The sequence below is a fragment of the Fukomys damarensis genome, unplaced genomic scaffold (assembly GCF_012274545.1).
Source record: "Fukomys damarensis isolate Sample0158 unplaced genomic scaffold, DMR_v1.0_HiC HiC_scaffold_14, whole genome shotgun sequence".
Classification (NCBI taxonomy): Eukaryota; Metazoa; Chordata; class Mammalia; order Rodentia; family Bathyergidae; genus Fukomys; species Fukomys damarensis.
Window position 1 is genome coordinate 77,441,728 of NW_022900926.1, and position 20,597 is coordinate 77,462,324.

A 20,597-nucleotide genomic window follows, 5' to 3' on the forward strand; every position below is an offset into this window, starting at 1 on the left:
AATCTTTTGGATCTGTTTTGCTCAGTGGAATCTTTCAGCTACTTAATAAATAAAAACAGAACTCATTCAGAAAAATAGAGAAAAGTGGAATGACCACCATCATGCTTCCTAAGATCAGCATAACTTGGAGACCAAAATTTGATAAAGACATTTTTAGATAGAGAATAATCCAGGCCAATATCACTAGTAAACAGAGATTTAAAAATCTTAAACAAATCAGGTACATTTTATAAAATAAGGTATTAATTCAGACCTAGTGGCCCATACCTGTAATCATAGCACCGGGAAGGCTGAGGAAGGAAGGTGATGAATTTGAAGCCCGCTAGTTCTACACAGCAAGTTCAAACTCAACCTGCTGGATTACATAGAGAGACAAAACAAAACCAAATGAAACAAAACCCGAAACAAAACGTAATACTAAGCACTGTTAAGAAAAAATATTGAAGAAAAATATGTATTCACCTGGGGAGATTTGAGACATAGTAAATGTGGAAAAAGCCAGTAACAAAACAGCAATTATAGGGAAATCCTATTTTTGAACAGAAAAATATATATGATTATGTATCATAAACATTCTGAAAGGAAATACAGAAAATAGTAATAGCACTTATCTACAGGTCCTGGGAAAATTCAGTGACTCTTTTAGTCACAATTTTCTGTGTTTTTTTATTCCTGTACAACAATTATATGTTTCTAAAGTAATAAAATATTTTAACTGTGAAGACCATGTAGATATACAGCTGGAGATTTATGTCAGAATTAAAAATGGCCAAATACTCTCTCTCTGTATATATATTTTTATATATACACAATTCAGATTATTTGTAAAATGTTGCTCAATATCAAGTTTTCTTGTGAAAACTACAATCTGTTTCTTACACATTTGGTTGACAGAAGCTTCCTTCTATAATCTGGCCCAATCAACAATGTACTGTGCAGTACAAATGCAAAACTAAAATGTTTAATTAAATGAGAAATAAACGATGACACTATTTCCATTTAGCATGTTTGTGTACATAGAGGACTGAAAGTAAGCTACCGATGAACTATTGATATTGATAAGGAAATTTAACAATGTAGTAAATACATTTCTAAATACAGGCAAAAATAAAATATAAAATAAAAATTTAAAAGCCATCACTACAATTACATTTGAAATAGTTAACTAACAAGAAATAAATCCAGCAAAATAGATAGAATTCTTTTATATAGAATAATTGAAAAACATTTTCTAGAATAGCAAGGAATAACAATACATAGGAGGACATAGCATGGCCATGTATGAGAAGACTGAATACTAAAAGAATCAATTTTACAAATTCAAAATAGATTCAGTAAATCTCTACCAGGATAGTAGTGTTTCTCTATTTCCTTTTCTTCTGATAAACTGATGCTAAACTATTTTTTAATGATTGCAATGAACAAAGACAAAAAAAAAGCACTTAAGTACAGCCAGAGTGCTAAAGAATGGAGCACGTCTAACTTTTTCCTGTGTGCATGTTTGCTGGCACCAAAAATAAGTGAAAAACTGTAGGCATGCCTCATAAATGCACCCTACATTTACTGCCTGTGATTAGTGAGTAATTCTGTATTCATAACAACTTGCACTCCAACATAGAATGGAGATAAAGAAGATAATCATAATTATCCCTCACAAGATCTGAAAGATAAAATGAGTTCATTTTAAAAATAAATCATTAAAGTGGTTGTTAGAGAAGAAGTAGCTGAAATAGAAAAGAAATGTCTTAGAGAAATTTAAAAAACAAAATGGATCATAGACAATATAGATTTGATAGCAAAAACGGATGAGTAGGCTAAGTAGAAGAGAGAAGTGAGCTGGAAAGAAGAAAAGAAAGAAAGGACAAACTACTCTTAATGAAAAAAGGTTACTGTGATGAATCAGTACCGCCACAGAAGAGAATATCATAAAAACTCATGGCCAATGAACTTAAAATAAAGTTGGAAGTAAAAATTGTTAAAATAAAATGCGGAGAAATAGAAAATATGACAGCATTACACATAATACAAGTAAATTAAATCTCTAGTTAAAGTTTTCCATAGGGTAAAACAAGCCCTAGAATAAAAAAAAAAAAATAGTAAAAAGCAGTTTTCTCTCATAAACAAGATGATTTATACTTTGCTGGTCCTAATGTAGAAGTAAATTTTCTAGAAATCAATTGTTATTATTCATTATATCTAGTTACATTTTTTAACAACAACTTTGACAAAATAAAATAAGCTAATGTATTAAAAAATAATTGCCTTATGTGGGAACCAAAGAAAAATCTGATAATTAATATATCTATTTAAAAAATTAGAGAAATAATAAATTCAATGCTCAAATATTAACAAAATGCATTTTAATCATTTTCCAGATCAAATACTTTTCTTCTAGTAAAATCTGAGAGGAAAGTATATATTTTGATAAGAAATATTGAAATTAATTATTAATGGATAAAATAAATATCTAAAGAAGTTTTAAAGAGCAAGTTACTGAAATGGTAAAAAATTGTTCAAAACTATTGGATGCAAATTTCTAAAGGAATGATAATCACATTCCTGTAAGCCATAAAGCATAAAATATATGCAACACTATGATTTACAAAATCAACAAATTATAAAATATATTAGAATAAGAGAAATTCATATATTACAAACCACTGAATGGTTTGAATAAATGAATCAATATAAATTTCAATTAATATGAGTTTTCGGGTTTTCTAATAATTTGTCTATTTTAGGGAGTAGTTCACTTCAAAATCCTAAAAATTGTTACTAGATGAAAAGATACAATTATGCACAGAAATAAACACATATATAATTTATATATATGCATATTTTTGGGTGACAAGATACACTACACAATGTACATACCAGTAGATAATTTTATTGCAGTTGCAGGAGATCAGAACTTGTTTCCTTTGTTGGTGAAACTATACAGAAATTAAAATCTAACAGCATTGAACACAGATTCAAAATTTAGTTGAAAACAATACTGAAAGGAGTGAAAGACCCATATATAAAGAAAAACTATATATATGAAATGCTGGCATTGAACCACAATGACAAAAAGATGAACTATGCAGAAAAAGAATGCTTTATAATATTAAATTGTATGAAAAAGATAAAAACAATTCACATATTCAGCAGAATGTAGTAATATTTCAGCTATCATACTTATAACAGGGAAAGCTGTTTCCTTAGGTGAAAAAACAACATGTAAGTAAAAGTTTTGTTTGTCAAAGGACATTGTGATAATAGATTAAAAAAAATAAGCTATGATATTTTATTACGTAAAATACCAGCAAGTTCTTAGATTTGTCTCAAGGTGAAAAAAAAAATTTTTTAAGGGACTGAAAATGTAGTTCAGTGGTAGACTGCTTGCTTAACATGCATGAGGCCGTGAGGCAGAGAAAGAGAGAGAGAGAGAGAGAGAGAGAGAGAGAGAGAGAGAGAGAGAGATTTTCTATATTATTCAGATTTTCAATTGTTGGACTAATATACCTGACATGCACCGGTTAAAGTTGGAGAGGTTTATTTGGGCTAACAGTTTCCAAATTACAATCACTGATTGGCTGGGGGGAGGGGGAGTAAGCCATAATATGGAGCAGTGGAAAAACAAACATTGCAAAAAAAAAAACAAAACAAAAATCGAGGTTAAAAACAAATATGAAGCAAAAACTAGCACAGAAATCTAAAAAACTTGCCTTTTTGAGATACTTTAAATCTTGAGAAAATAAACAATATTAATATATATGCTCATGTACATGCTTAGCAAAATTATTGAAAGGAGTATTTCACCTAAAATATGAGAAGTAGCAAAAGGAGGAGTGAGTAGGCAAATCTGTGTAGCGCTGATAATTTTCTAACTTTAAATTACAGAGCAGGGCCACAGTGTAGTGTTTTATTTCTCTATAGATATTTTTATCTATGTTATATTCTACATTTAGACATTTCTTGTATTTTATAATAAAATTTATTTTAAAATTATTTTTCAGCTAAAATTTCTGTACTCAAAAGCTGTTGTGTTTTAGTAACTAAACAACCTAATAGAGCAAGGTTGGAAATAAATGAATATTACTCTCAGAATAAACAGTGAGCAAGAAATAAAATTGTGAATCATTCATTCTGTCTTATAATATTGTCACAGTAATTTCCCTTTTCGTTTACATTTTTGGATATAATTTAGCCTTACTTTCCCATTTAATCGGATAGTCTTGCTTGGCAGACAATCAATGGGAATGTGTTTATGTAAATAAATGCATTTCCTGTAGTTTTATGAATGTCTAAAGCAATTTGTAAAGATCAATTAGTGTCATAGTTATAAAATCATTGTTAAATTTTGAACCTATCAATGATAGTCAAGTTTTTAAAAAATTATATTCATTTAAATATTCAGATAATCATATGCAAATCTAGTAGCGTTGAGACTTAACTGATATCTGCATAAGTTAATCAGTTTAAAAAATAAGTTAGAATTTTTATTTTAAAATTTTATTGATATTAGGATTATGAAAACCTTAAAGTGCTACATTAAGTCAAATCAAATATTTCACTGATTTATTTAGCAAAGAATAAATAATTAATTTAACTCATTAATTTTATTTGTACAGAAGTTTTAAAATCTTAACAAATCAGAAGAATCGTGAAACCTCAGTAAAATATTTCTAGAAATTCAGAAAACATATTCTCAGTAAACCTTTTTTCTGTAAAAGGACAAATTTTATGCATTTTAGGTTTTATGGACCATGTGGTCTTTGTCTCACTCAGATATAGCCACAGACGTTAATAAACTAAGGGGGTGAAGGGAGGCAGAGGTATAGGAAAAAATAACAACTAAGACATATGATGTAAAAGTAGAAGATCCCAATGATGAATGTAACTGTACTGTATGCTTTAAATGTACCAATAAACTTAACAGAGAGAGAGAGAATAAAAAAAAAATTAGCAAGTGGAACTGGTAATGTTCCAGTAAATCTTTCTTGCAGAACTTATTTTCCATCTTATATTTTAAACTTTATTTAGCAAGTTCACTTTTTCATAAAGTTATAAGGAGAATAAAGTTTTTTTCCAACTACCATTCCCACTGTTGTTTTTTTTTTACTTCTTCCTCAAAATCGTTTTCCTCTATTAATTAAAAATTCTTCTCTTTAGGTTTTAGTACGTTTACTTTCCTCATGAACTTTTACTCGATGTGCCTGACCTTAGGCCTATCCTTTTTCTAGCCATCTTGTATTTAGCTATAAAACTATTTCCAAAGCACAAGGTTAAATAGTACCTACTTTACTATAATTGAGTCTTGTAGCTTCTCTTACAATGATCCCTAATATTATTTTGTTTAAAATAATGATAACAATACTGATGAAATTGTTCAAATTCAAAACTCACATAATTCCTTAATATAAATACAGAATTTAGGGCCAGGGGTTTAGCTCAATGGTTCCACCTCCTGCCTTGCAAGCGCAAGGACTAGAGTTTGATCCTGGGCACCAAAAAATAAAATAAAATAAAGATAAAATAAAAACAGAACTTAATGAGCCCCAGTGTCTTAAAAATAATAATAATATCTAAATTAAATGCCCATGTAATAACCTAAAATTAATATGAAACAATTTTAATGTGATTTATTGAAAGTGAAAAGACCTGAGGAATAATTAAAGTTTAATGAAATTGTAATTAGTCTAAATTAATGACAATGATGAGTGTTTTAACATGACTGTATATTTCCTGGTGTGTGTTCATGAATTCTACAAAACCATGTGTGGTTTAAGAGATATTTAGTTGGAAATTATACTTTTAATTTTTTTGTGTGAGCATATGATCTAATAAGTATCCCATACAAGCATTTTAAAATTTCCATAGTCTCTGTAAAGAACAAAGTATTGAATAATATAAATCAAGAAGGATTATCCTTTAAGTGCCTGAACCATGTTAAGGTCTGGTGTTTTGAGGGCTGTTGAAGTATTTGCATTGGTTCTATTGCAACTTCAAGTGGGATCTAGGTCATAGCAAAAAGAATGGGTGTGCAGTAACTCATGAATATTTTGGAATTCCCCCTAACATACCGTTTGCTTTAAAATATGTAATTTCTATTTTTACAAAGAAGCACTGTAGGGAACACAGGAATAATATAATTTAACCATTGAAGAAATTATTCCCATGGTGCCCACCTGTAATCCCAGACTCAGGAGGTTGAGGCAGGAAGATCTCTGTGAGTTCGAGACCAACTTGGGCTACATAGTGAGTTCCAGGTCAGTCTCAAATACATAGTGAGACAGTCTCAAAAAAACAAAACCTAACAAAAAAATTAAAAAGTAAACAAATAAATAAAAATACTTTTTATGAGAGAACCACACTGGTATAAATTATGCAGGCCAAATTCAAGAATGAAGAATGTATAGAAATGCTCATTTTTATAATTAGTCTTATATTATAAAATTTATGATTTTTATAATTAATAAATTATATAATTTTATATAAATATAAATTTCTTATATTTATCATTGAAATTTTGGAAATATTCTATTAATATTATTTTATAGGTCCACTTCAATAGTAGCAATAATTATTTCATATTTTATAGTACTAATAATTTTTATATGCTAATCTTATATGGATACTAACATATTCTTCCTCAGTACTTATTAGTATTGTTAATATTTTATTGAATCTATGTATGCATATATACACATGTTTAATATAAGTGTAATAATTTGTGAATTAGCAAAAATATATTTATTTTGCCATTAACTCCTTCAAGATTGAATATTTTCAACAATTCTGAATGATATCATTCTTATGTCCTCTGTAATTATTACCAATATCTTTCTCCTAAGTATAAGCATTACCTAGCATTTTTTCCAATACTGGGAAATGAACCCAGGGACTTTGCACTTAGCTACATTCCCTGGATAGATAGATAGATATGGGGCAGTAGGGTCTCCCTAATTTGGCCAAGCTGGTCTTGAACTTGCAGTCCTAATCTCATTCTCCCTGAGTTGTGGGATTGTAAGTGTTTGCCATTAGGTTTGCTTGCCTTATCTCTCAGGAAAAGTTTCATCTTTTTGTATTTTCTTAAACTTTAATGAATCTAATCACAATAAATCTTCTTTAAGTATTCAGTTATTCTACATATGATGCTTGTAACATTAATCATTTTCAGGCGTGCGATTATTTTACTGTTAAAAGGCACTGTAGCTATTAACTGTTTACTCTTCCTAGACAGCAACTCTTCTCCAGTTTAGTGACTATTGTTTATAAAATTCCTACAAATATATTTGTGTAGAGTATAGATGTGTATATATGTACATACATACATACATGAGAGTGAAATTATTGAACACAGAATATGCATATTTTCACTTTCCTGTGAGTTGCCCACAGTAGTTGAATGTATTCACAATCTCACCAAATTAGCATGAGCCTTCTAGCGGCGACCTATCCCCACCAATGCCTGTGTTTTCCCTGTGTAAGGCTTGGTCATCATAATTGCTTGGAAATCACTGCTTTAACAGTTACTTCCCTGATGAGAAAGGAGAATGAGTACATTTTCTAATGCTCATTAACTGTTTCAACAATGTTTTGCTATAAAAACCCTACTCATGTTTTTTGACCATTTTTGTTAGTGTGACTATTTTAGCATTTGTTTTAGGTAATTTATAAAAATCTGTACTTTTGCCTCTTGCTGATAGTGTATATAACTTTTCAACTTCTGTAGCTTGGCATTTCCATATCCATGACGTCTTTTGACTAAGAAAATTATTATTTTTGTCTAGTCAAACAGATCTGTATTACTTGGTTATTTCTATGACTTAAATTACACTTATAACTTCTGTTTAAAATAATTTTTAAAAATCTCATTTCTAGTATTACATTTCTTGGGTTTTTTTTGTTTTGTTTTGTTTCTGGAACCAGGGATTGAATTTAAGACCTTGTGCTTTCAAGACAAGTGCAGTGCCACTGAGCTAAATCCATAGCCCCTACATTTTCAAAATACATCATTTCTGAATTTCTTTGTAGGTACATCTCTGAAAAATAAGGAAATAAAAAGACATGTCTATTTAGATGCTACAGATTAACTTTTGGGGGCAGATTTACACAGATTGCAATTGAGATTTCTTGCTTTAATTCTTCATATATAATAGTGAAAATGACGATATAATTACAATAAAAGAAAAGGAATATGATTCAAAAGTTCTATGCATTATGAAATAAGTATACTTTTGAGTTTAATTTTGAAAAAAAATTGAAGACTGTCAAGTTATAATTATTTGGTTTTGATCTGAGTTTTGTCATTTCAAGTGCTGTGTTCTTAAGCTTAGTTAAAATGTAACAGAAGTCTTAGAGTGATCTATATTACATTAATTAAGGTAAATAAATTTATATTTAAAAAACATGGAAATTTCAGAGTGCACAATAGTTGTAAACCTGAGGTATTACGTTTTTCCTACTTTCATTTCTGGAAATGACTGCTACAAATGTGTATCACTTTCATTCAGTTAGCTTTATCAACCCCAGCAAATATGTGAAGGCCTGCCTGTGGTTTGATAATTATCACCTGTGTTTGGACTTTTAAACTTTTAGGTTGATGTAAAGTGTTTGAAGTTCCATTTGTTCTCTCTGTGTTTTGGGGATTTGTTTTCTATTCCCAAAGAGTGAAACACATTTAGAGTGAAAAATGATTTGTTTCTGAAATGCTGAAACACATATTACAGGGATTCAAAGTGACTCTCTGGAGAATATCAGAGAGCATTCCTGTTCCTCAAAGCTTGGATAGTAGGAATTTGAAACCTTATGCACTCAGTGAGTTTCTGTGAAAAGAAATAATTGAATAATCTAAACCTTTTTCTTCTGGAGAGTCTGTATCACATGCTCAAAATGTGCAGAGTATTATATTATGAAAATCTCTAGAGAACTGTGTTCAATTCTTATTCATTCAAAAGAAAGTGATACTTTCCCCAGGTAAATTAGAATGCATAATCACACCAAGGAGATAATCTAATTTAGGTGTGCCATGGTTGTCAGGTGAAAGTAAAAACCATTTTCTAGCTCACAGATTGGAAACATTTTAATTAGTTGAGTTTCACATAGGAGATGTACACTATCCAAAAGTATAATCATCTCATAGTCAGCAATTTTTTATTGTTTTGTTAGAACATTAGAAAAAAAGAATACTTGAAGTTTTTAATCCACTTACACTTATAGTATTTGTGTTATAACCTAGAAGGATATAATGCATTTTCCTTGCTCTCAGGTAGTCTTTTATTTATTTATTTTCAACATAACTGTTTAATATCACAAGGACCAATGTACTGATCAAACACATAGTTTTATGTTACCACTTCCTCCACAAACTATATGTAGGCAGCACATATGAAGAGGGGATAGTACCTGGGAGGAAGCCATGGTTTACAAGACAGAGAAAAATGAAAAATAATATCTGGCAGTAAGTTTTAAAGATGATTTTCTAAAACTAAAATACAAGCTCAGCACATCAGATTCACTTTATCATAAATTCTTTTGTGCTTTTAGAAAACTTTCCACCTCCTTTTTGTTCTCTTTAATGTTTTCAACCAAAAAACAAATCATCTTAACCTAATTTAATATGATTTTAATGTTGTTGGTTCTAATTACATTTGAAACATGACCTTTCCAGCTTAAGAGTAGGATTTCTGTTTACTTTGTGTTTTCTAAAATTTAAAAAGTTGAACAATTATTGATGTAGAATATTCTTCATTATAAAGGTGGAGGGGAAGTGGGAAGGGTAGGGGAAAGGAAATAATGGACAAGAAAAAATATGAGAAAAGGGAAAAGAAGGAACCAACATCCGTAAATAGGGGAGGGTAGATGGAGTGAAGGGAGGGCGGGGACAAGGGAAAAAAATGAGAACCAAGAGCTGTCATGTAAAGGTAGAAGATCCCAAAGATGAATGTAACTGTACTGTATATTTAAAAAGTACCAATAAACTCAATAAGATTTTAAAAAATTCTTGGTTAGTTCAACAATCAAAAAAAAGAAATTCCAGTCTCACATGGGTTTGTGTTGGTTAAATGTAAAAGAGCAATAGCTCCAGAATGCCAGGTAGCCATTTTGCCTTTGGTTCTAAAGGAGCCACAGATTTTTAGAAGATTTGTAGAACCTAAGAAGTTAAGTTATTTTAAATGATAGCGTGTTATCGACAAAATGTGTTGCTATACATGCACCCATGCCATAAGATGTAAAGATCTTTTCAAATGAAGATATGCCTTGAGAAAGCTAAAAATTACATTAGTATAAAATTTGACCTTAGACTAAAGTATTATGAGTACATAAAAACATATGGGTATAGTCTCTAAATTTTATTAACATAGGTGTTAATTAAATCTGATATATGTAATTGGATACTTATCAATATCAGCCACATAATATATAATTTTGAAAATGCATATACAAAATAATACCAAATTTGTTACATAATATGGAGGGCTTTTCTTTCATATAAACACTGTTTTTTTGAAGATGGCTATTTATATCGTAATTAGAGAAATTAGAATTAGCACAGATGAGTAATAGACATTTTCTGTTTTAGGCCAACTATAACAACACAAATTTCATAACAGACAAGCTATATTGTATTTCTTAGTTTGTCATCTTTGCAGATAATTGTAATTCAAAGCATATCAAACTCAAAGGTGAGATACATAAAAGGACCGTATAAGTTTACCGCTAATAAGAATTTCTGAAAAAAAAGAGCAAAAATACTATTTTAGAAAGCAAATCCATTTATAGAACAAGGATATGTCTTTCCCCTCAGGCTCTCTTTTAGAACTCTCAAGGATAAACTGCCCTCTGCATGTTCTTTGAAAAAAAAAAGGAAAGAGAGAATCTTGAGTGAAAACTATATAAAGAAATTCAGGCTGTTCCATAAAGTTAAAGTTGACATTCTTACAATATTCTCTACTGTCATATATCATTTGTTTCTCAAGTTTAAATATCACAATTTATTATGACTTTTTTAAGTGGATATGTTATCAAGTAGTTTGTGGGAAGCTATTTCAGATTGATTCAAACCTCTGGACACCTGAGGACTCTGTAAGGAAATGACCCCATTGTCTAGCACATGTGCACAGTGGGACACACATATGTAGGAATATGACTCAGCATCCAGCACTCACACACGAGCGATATATGGTCAGACCAAGACACAGTGGTGTAATGCTTGATAACAGCCAGTATAGGGGTCAGGGATACAGACTCTCACTCTACTCTTAGTGTTGTTGCTGACTTAAGTTTAGTGTGCTTTCCTTACCAGGGACCTCACCCTCAAAAATACCCCTTCAGCTGCCAGCCGGCCCTGGTACAAGTCATTTCTATACCTTTACTTAACTCACTGAATACTTTGAGCTATTTTCACTACACAGCATGCGCTACTTCTTTCTTACATTCTCTATAATATTTACATTATTAATTGGGAATCTAAAGCAGAAATATGACACTTAAAATATATATGAAAAATGATTTAGATAACAGTAAGTACAGTTTATAGAATCTTAAATTTATTGAATTGAAGTAACCTAAACAGAAACATTTGCAAAATGCTCTTGGGGTAATCGTTTCCTCTCATGATAAAACATGTTTATGGTTATTATGGTCCATGACATATGGTGTTATTATCATTCTGGGAAGTTGGTACATACACATAACTATCTTGAACATGTTTACTCCTCCTTCCCCCCTACTTTCCCCTTTCCCTTACCCAGGTTCCCTTCTCAGCCTCTTTCAAACTTTAAATCTCAGGCATTTTTTTTTTTTTATTTAGAAGTATAACTTTCACAAACAAACATTTCTGCCATGGCCGACAGTGTCACAAATAATTGGTTTTCCTGTTTTCTTTAACAGTGGTTAAAAATACTGAGTAAAAAAATATATGTTTATCATTTAGCATAAGAAAATATTTTCTGTTGTATCTTTAGAAGCATATATTTCTGAGTAAAAAGTAAAATACTATTCAAAAATACTTGAAAAGTATAATAGCCACTCAAATTTACAAATCAACATTCACAAATTATTAACATTCTTGTACTTCCTCCAAATAATTTGTGCATTAGGATGTACAATATACGTATGCATCATGCATTTAGATATGCATATATATTATATTTTATATAAATTTATGGTATGTATTAACCAAATAGTATGTTTTATGATGTCCTACTTAGGTGTAGTTACCCATAATTACCATTCTTTATATAATTATATTATTATAAAGCTAATTTTAATGATTATATAATATTCTGCCATGTCAATAACATTTTGACTTGTTTGCTGCTATGTTGAGTCTCTCAAAATCCTTTTTCTTGTTGGAAAATACTATTTACAAATATACATTATTCATTAAGAATGTTAACCCAGTGGAGATTTAGCTCAGTGGTTCTGATGCCAAACAAGCACACAGACTCCAGTTTGATCCCTGGTACTGAAAAAAAAGAATGTTAACCCAAAGATATTCACATATATTACATCATTTACATGTGGGGTATTTAGACTGGATTATATTAAGATCATTTATGTCCAGAAAATGTTTTAATGCATAAACATCCATTATTCAGACATCCTGAGCTGTTTTTCTAAAGCATTTTAGGTATTTTTTTATTGCCATCTTAGCAACTCTGATTTTTGTGAATATTTAGGAGCTAGTGGATGGTTCTCTGACTTATAAAGTCCTGCAGAAAGGGTAGTATTACTTTCTCTATTGAGTGAGGAGCTAGATTATTTTCTAATTAACTCAGGGCTTAATACAGAATTTAGCAGGTCCAATTTTTCCATGTATTAGAATTTAAACAAAAGGCATGGATGTTTAATTCCAGACTGGAATGCTTAGACACATAGTATTTTAGAAAACTTCTCTGGCACCTATCAGATAAAACTAACCTAGACAAGAAATTATTTAACACTTCTGTATTATATAACAAATCTATTCTGGCATGATTAAAAATATGCTCCCCCAATGATGGTATTTTACTCTATTTTTCTTTGGAAGGTATTCTCAAATTCTAATCATCTTTTTTTTCCCAAGTCGAGGTAACCACAGAGATATAATCTGTATTGGGAAAAATAAATGCATTTGTTTGTATCGGCCAAAATGAGTTTCTTGTACATATAGGACTGTGGTGGTAAAGCTCTGGAAAAATATCATTTCATTACTTCAATGTAGAGACCTGTTGGAAATAATGAATTAATAAAGAGAAGAAATGTTTCTGAGGAAATTTTAATAAACTTGAATAGCTATAGTTGAAGACAATATCTTGTATATCCCCAAAGAGAAATTCCCATTCCCTATATTCTCACCCATTCATCTTTATGTATCTATAAAGTAGAGGTCTTATCCAGGTACAATATGATCTATGGTGCCTGGATAAAAGATTAATCACTATTCATTTCTGTTTTAAAGTTATAGCTTAAAATATTGAATTTTAATTCATTTAATAATATGCAACTATATAAAAATTCAACTATATTCTGATTCTGTACTTTTCTGCCCAAATACCTTCATCCTAATCATTCTAGTTGAATGTATGTACATTAATAAAGCTATGGATATAATCTTAAGAGTGCAAGAAAATATTTCAATGTAGCAATATGAAAAAGAGATAATATGTTTTGTTTCTGAAATGGTTACCGGATCTCTCAGCTAAGGAAAACCAAAATGGCTATGAATTACCATCAATTCTTAATTATTCTATTTTTCATCTTTTTTACTTGACAATTTAAAATTCTATGCGCTTCTTGTGCACATGTTCTTTTGAGTTGTGTGTGCACTGTGAAATTGCTGATTTGAGCTGATTTATACATGCATTAACTCACATATTTTTTTTATTTTGGAATAACACAAATATACTCGGCACTCCTTAGAAAAATAACAGCAATTTTTAAGCTTTAGCTTGTCCCTTCTACTTTATTTTTGAAATTGTGTTGTATAAATGTCTCACGAGTGTTTAAATCAGGTGATTTTATTTTTAAAATTTATTTGCGATTATTTAATTCTATTTTAATAGTCATCTTTATATAAATACTACAATATATTTTTAATTTTTAAAAATTATTTTAATGCTATTTTTACTATCCTGCACTGTGGACTCTCAGGTTCTAGAGTATTTTGGCATATGTTGCTGAATTTTCTTTCAAGGACTGACTTTTGCCTATGTTTTGCTTTCTGAACATTATCATGGTTGCTTGAACTTTCCTTCTTTGCCTCTTCAACTCTCTTCCTTACAGTGGGGAGCAAAGAGCAGGACACCCATGCAATTCATTTACAAGCAAATTGTAAGCCTTGCTATTCTTTTTCCTGGCAACATCAGAGAATATCATGTGTGGTTTTACTCTGTTCTTATTGATTTTTTATTATAGATACATGTAATCCTTATTGTCTTCCAATATCAAAAATAGACGCCCTTGATAATTTTAATGTATCAAACTGAGCCCTGCTAGGGGCTTCTTCCTAATGGAATAAGCTGCCTTCTCTTACTGTTTTGTGGTTAGCAAACTCTCATTCCACCTTCTATATTTAACTTCAGAGTTTTGTGTTCATTGTACAATTTATGTACAAGCATATTACTTAGGTAGGGATGTCTCTTCTGGGGATAGGTTTATAAAATTCATCATGATTGTCTCAAGTAATTTATTAAGGATTTCTACATCTATTGAGATTAGCTAAGAACCTTGATTCTTTTTTCGGTTTATGAGGTTGTTGCTATTTGTTCAATCTACTTCTTTTGCTAGGTTCATATGGAAATTGGGAATCAGTGAAGTGCGGCTCTGTTACCTATCCTGATGTCACCAGATGACATCAGGTGATATTGGATGCCAACAGTTCACACAGCCAGCTACTGGTCTCTGTCACCGCAGCTATCACCATCTGGGGCTGACTTGTGATCTCAGCTACTGGTCTTCACTGGCTGCTGATCTCTAGAGATCTTTGCTTTTAACAGCTCTACAAGTTAATTGCTTTCTTTTGAAATGACTGCCTTGTCAATAATATTTAGATAAAAATCACAAGTAGATTTACACAACTTTTGAAGGCTACACTACCCAAGAGATTAATCATGAGCAGGTTTATAGGATCACCAAAGTGAGTTTTTAATTTAACCGAACATGTGCTGCAGCACAGGAACAACATACACAGGATGGGTCCCTCCTGGTCTAAAACCCAAAGAGTAGCTGAGAAATGCTTCTTATAAAGCCAATGCAAGCCTATGTAAGTTGTAGGACAGGGGTGAAAGCTTGCTGGAGTGTTGGGCATGCAATCAAGGTGCTCAGATCCTTCCTTCTTGATCTTAAGCAATTCAGGCTAGTCCTCTCTTCTTCAAAATGATGAAGTACTTATTGTTTGAAGAGGCAGGAATAGGAGAAGGGTACTCCCATGATTGGCTGCAGTCAATTTGAAGAGGAGAATGGCAGTTTGATAGGCAGTGAGGACACTGAATCAAACTGTCCCAGTCCATTAAAGGGCACTGAAGAGCAAGGGGAAAAGACAACCAGAGATGGACCCTACAGCAGTTGGCAAAACTAGCCAACCCCTCCAGCTGGCATGGAAAGAGGACAGTCAGGCTCCTGTCATCTTCTCAAGGTAAAAAACATGGACTGATTTTTGAGTTAGGAAAGAACTGTACATGTGATGAGCACATCCCAGAAGGTAGGGATATAAAATTCCTTTATCAGGTTGCTTCATTCCTTTTGCATATATATTTAATTGCAAAATTGTGAGAGAAAATGCCATGTAAATTTTATTTGCTATAATGCTCTTAATCACCATTTCCCAAAATTTGTTTTCCTTGCTGCCTGCCTTTGCCTACATAGGCAAGATTTATGCACGTACATTTTAAAAAATATTTGAGGCACTTTGGAATCTTTCTTTTCTTCAGTACCTCTGTGTTTGTTTTTAATTGATTGGTACATATTTGAGGCACAAAGTGATTATATTTCTGGTAGGTACTTAGTACATGGACATAACACATTATTTTTTTTCAACTCCTTCTGCTTGTCTCCCTCCCTCTTCCCAGCATCTCTTGGTCCTCTTTCCTTTTGCAAAAGATCTATCTCACTATTTACTATTATCTATTATTTGTTTTATTATTTATTTATATTTCACATTTGTAACAGAAACCATGTGATATTTAAACTCGTATATCTGATTTTTTTCATTTAAAATTCTGTTCCCATGTTGCATTCATTTACCTACAAATAAGTCAAGTTTACCCTTCTTTATGATGGAATGGTATCCCACTGTGTATAAATGCCACATTTTCTTTATGTGTTCATCTGTCGATAGACAGAGACTGCTTCCAACATTTAGCTGTTATGATTTGTGGTGCTCTAAACACAGGTGTGCAAGAATCACTCTAACATTTTTTCAGCACTTCTGGGAGGGTACCAGGAAGCAGAATACATAGGTTGAATGGAATTTCTATTTCTTATCTTTTAAATCAACTCCATATTGATTTCCGTAGTGGTTTTATTAATTTGCATTAACACCATCAATATAGAAGGGATACGTTTTCCCTGCAGCAAAACCAGCATTTGCTATTATTTGATTTTTTTCATGATAGCCATTTGTTCTAGAGTAAAATGAAATCACATTGTTGATTTTTGTGGTCTTTTTTGTTTGTTTTTTTCTGGTACTGGGGATCGAACTCAGGACTGTGTGCTTGCAAGGCAGGCGTGGTGCCACTGAGCTAAATCTCTGCCCTACACTGTTGTTTTAATTTGCATTTCTCTAGGGCCACAAATAATGAACTTTCTAGCATGTCTTTCTTGTCCATTTGTATTTCTTCTGAGAAGTGTCTGATCATTTCAGGTTCCCATTTGTTGAGTGTGTCTTTAGTTTTCAGAGGTCTAACTTTTTTTTAGTTCATAATATGTATTAGATATTAGTCTTCAATCCAAGAAAGGGGTGGCAATTTTTTTTTCATTAGCTAAATATTCTCTTCACTCTGTTGGATATTTCCTTTGCTGTGCAGAAACGTTTTATTTATTTATTTTATTAATTTTAATTTATGTATTTTTATTTTAATTTTTAATACATAGTGATCACATTCATCATAAGAATTATGTGCCTGTACATAATAGGTCTTAACTCTTTTTTTTCTCCCCATTTCCCGCTTCTCCTTTCAACTCTTCTTTTGCTCTCAACTTACATAAGTTTTATTTCTAGTTTTCCTCTTTATTATTTTTTATTTAATCCCTTTTCTTTTTCTTCCTTCCCTCCACCTTCCCCCCTTGTTCCCTTCCCATTTGAACATGTTCTTCCTATTTTCCACTACCTATCCTCTTTTTTCCTCCTTATTTACACTTTCAATTTCTCACACAAGAGAAAAAGTGTTAAACTCATATGCCTGATTTATTTCATTGAATATTATATGATTTAATACATATTCAGCATTTGTTTCTATAAACTATATTATTTAATATTTAACATATATCAATATATTATTGATATTATAGTTTTGAGGTGCATCCATTTACATAAAAAGAACTGGAGTTTATCCTTCTTTATGCAGAGTAGTACTTTGTTGAATATAAATGCCACATTTTCTTTATCAATTCATCTGTTGATGGGTATATAGGCTGTTTCCAAGACTTAGCTATTATAATCTGTGCTGCTATAAACATGAATATGCAAACATCACTGTAATATGATGTTTTGAAATCTTTTAGGAAGATACCTAGAAGGGCCACAGATTGAAAGTGATAACTCCAGTTTTAGATTTTTTATTTCCATACTGATTTCTATACTGATTGTACCAGTTTAAATTTCCAACAATGAAGAAAGAGTCGTTCCCCCTCACAGCCTTACCAGCATTTCTTATTGATTGATTTCTTGATGATAGTCATTCTTTGTGGAGGTAGAATCTCAGTGTTGTTTTAATTTACATTTCTCTAATTACCAATGACGTTGACCATGTTTTTATATATTTATTTTCTATTTGTATTTCATGTGAGAAGTGTCTGTTCATTTCAGATGCCCGATTGGGTTTTTTAATTTAAGGGTCTGAGTTTTAAAAATTCTTTATATATTCTAGATGTTAGTCCTTTGTCTGTGGAGTAACTGGGAAAGAATTTATCATTGTGTGGTTGTCTCTTCACTCTGGTGGTGGTTTCTTTTCCTGTACAAAAGCATTTTTAATTTGACCTGATTCCAGTTGTTGATTCTTTGTTGCCCTTTCTGAGCCATCAGTTTTCTTTATAAAAGCTTTTCTTACATGTATATCTTTGAGAGCTTTACATAATCTACTTTCCAGCAGATTAACTGCTTCTTTTTTTTTATTTAGATCTTTGGTCCATTTTGATTTTAGTTTAATACATGGTGAGAGATATGGGTCTAGGCTCAGTCACTGACATGTGGAAAAATTTCTCCAGCACCACTTGTTAAAGAGGCTATCTTTCTCTCCCTGAAAGTATTTGGACCCTTTTTCCAAGATAATTAGGTGAATGTGCTTGGAGATGTTTCTTCATCTTGTATTCAGTTCCTTTGATCCTTGGGTCTGCTTCTTTGAGCGTATCATACTGTTTTCATCATAACAACTTTGTAGTATAACTTCAAATAGGAGGTTATAATTCCCCTTGTCTTGCCCCTGCTGCCCAGAATTGCTTTTACTATTTGAGGTCTCCTCTCATTCCATAGGAATTTTAGGATTGTTTTTGCTCATTCTGTGAGGTACACTATTGCTACTGTGATTGAAATGCATTAAATCTGAATAATAGTTTAGGAATTATAGCCATTTTCTTTATGTTGTTTCTTCCTATCCTAGAACAGGGGATACCATCCATTTTCTGGTATCCTCTTCAATCTTCTTTTCTAGAGTACTATACTTTTCAATGTATAGGTATTTCAGTATTTTTGTTAGATTGATTCCTAAATATTTCTATTTTTTTGTTTCTTCTTTATTTTCCATCTTATTGGTGTACAGTTTCTCAAAGTCGGTATTGAGGATCCCCTGGATTTCTGCTGGATATACTATAATTTCACTCTTTTCATTCCAAATTACATGGATGTGGGTCTGTTCTTTCCCTTTTCTGATAAGGTTTCCTAAGGCTTTGTCAATGTTGTTTGCACTTTCAAAGAACCAACTCATTGCTTCATTTTTTTTGTATCATTCTCTTAGTCTCCATTACATTGATTTATGCTGTGATCTTTATAGTTTCATTCCTTGTATGAGCCTTGGGTTTGTTTTGCTCTTATTTTCCTAGAAGTTTGTGGTTTCGTATTAGATTGTTTATTTGAACTCACTCTGTTTTCCTATATGGGTATTTGTTGCTATGAATTTGTCTTATAAAACTGTTTTCACTATGTTCCCAAAATTCTGATATGTTTTGTTGTCATTGTCATTTAATTATAGTAACTAATTTATTCTTATTTTCCACCATGATCCATTGGTTATTAATGAGTGTGTTGTTTGATTTCCATGTGTTTATGAAGTTCCTGTAGTTTATTTTGCTTTTGATCTCCAATTTCCTTGCACTATGATCTGATAATATACAGGGGATAACTTCAATTCCTTCCTAATTGTTTAAACATGTTCTATGAGCAATTATGTGGTCTATTTTAGAGAATGACATGTATGCTGCCAAAAAGAATGTGTATTCTGATTCTGAATTTGTGCTGTGGAACACTCTTTAAACATCTGTCAAGTCCACTTGTTGAAGAGTTTGGTTCAGTTCTAGTATTTTGTTGTTGAGTTTTCATGTAGTTATTCTATTTGTGACAGGGGGTATTGAGGTCCCCTGCTAGCAATTTTTTTTCATGTTTATTAATATTTGTTTTGTATACTTGGGTGCACTAGTATTTGGTGCATATATATTTATGATTGTCATCTCTTCATCTTGGATTGTTCTCTATACAGAGATACAATGGCCTGTGTTTCACTCTTAGTCTTCATTTGAAATCTATTTTATCTGCAAATAGAATAGGAACTCCTGATTTTGGGGGGAGTTCATATCATATAGAGTATTGTATTCCACCTTTAGTCTTCTTTTATTTTTTATTATTTTGGTTTTGGTTTTTGAGACAGAGTCTCACTATGTAGTTGAGACTGACTTGGAACTCACTTTGTAGCCCAGGCTGGTCTCGAACTCACAGTGATCCTCCTGCCTCAGCCTCCCAAGTGCTGGGATTACATATGTGTGCCACCACACCCAGCTTTAGTTTTCTTTTTTAAAAATTAATTTTATTGGTACATTTAATGTGTACAGTATGATGACATTCATTGTTGGAAATTGGTACCTTTGCATAATTAATCTTGGTTCTTATTTTTTCCCTTTCCCCTGCCTGCCTTCAACCCCTCCCTCCCTCCCAATCTACCTTTTGAGTTGTTTCTTAAATTTAGTATATTTCTTGTATGCATACTGTTGGATCTTCTTCTTGACCCATTCTGCCAGTCAGTTTTTTTTTTTTTTTTTTTGGATTGGTGAATTGACACCATTAACACCAATGGTTATAACTCCTATGTATTGACTTATTCTTTTATTGATCATTTACTATTGTTAGAACACACATGTTGCATTTAATTACTTGTTATGCCTGAATGATGTTCAGCTCCATGGGATTGTGGTCCTCATTTTCT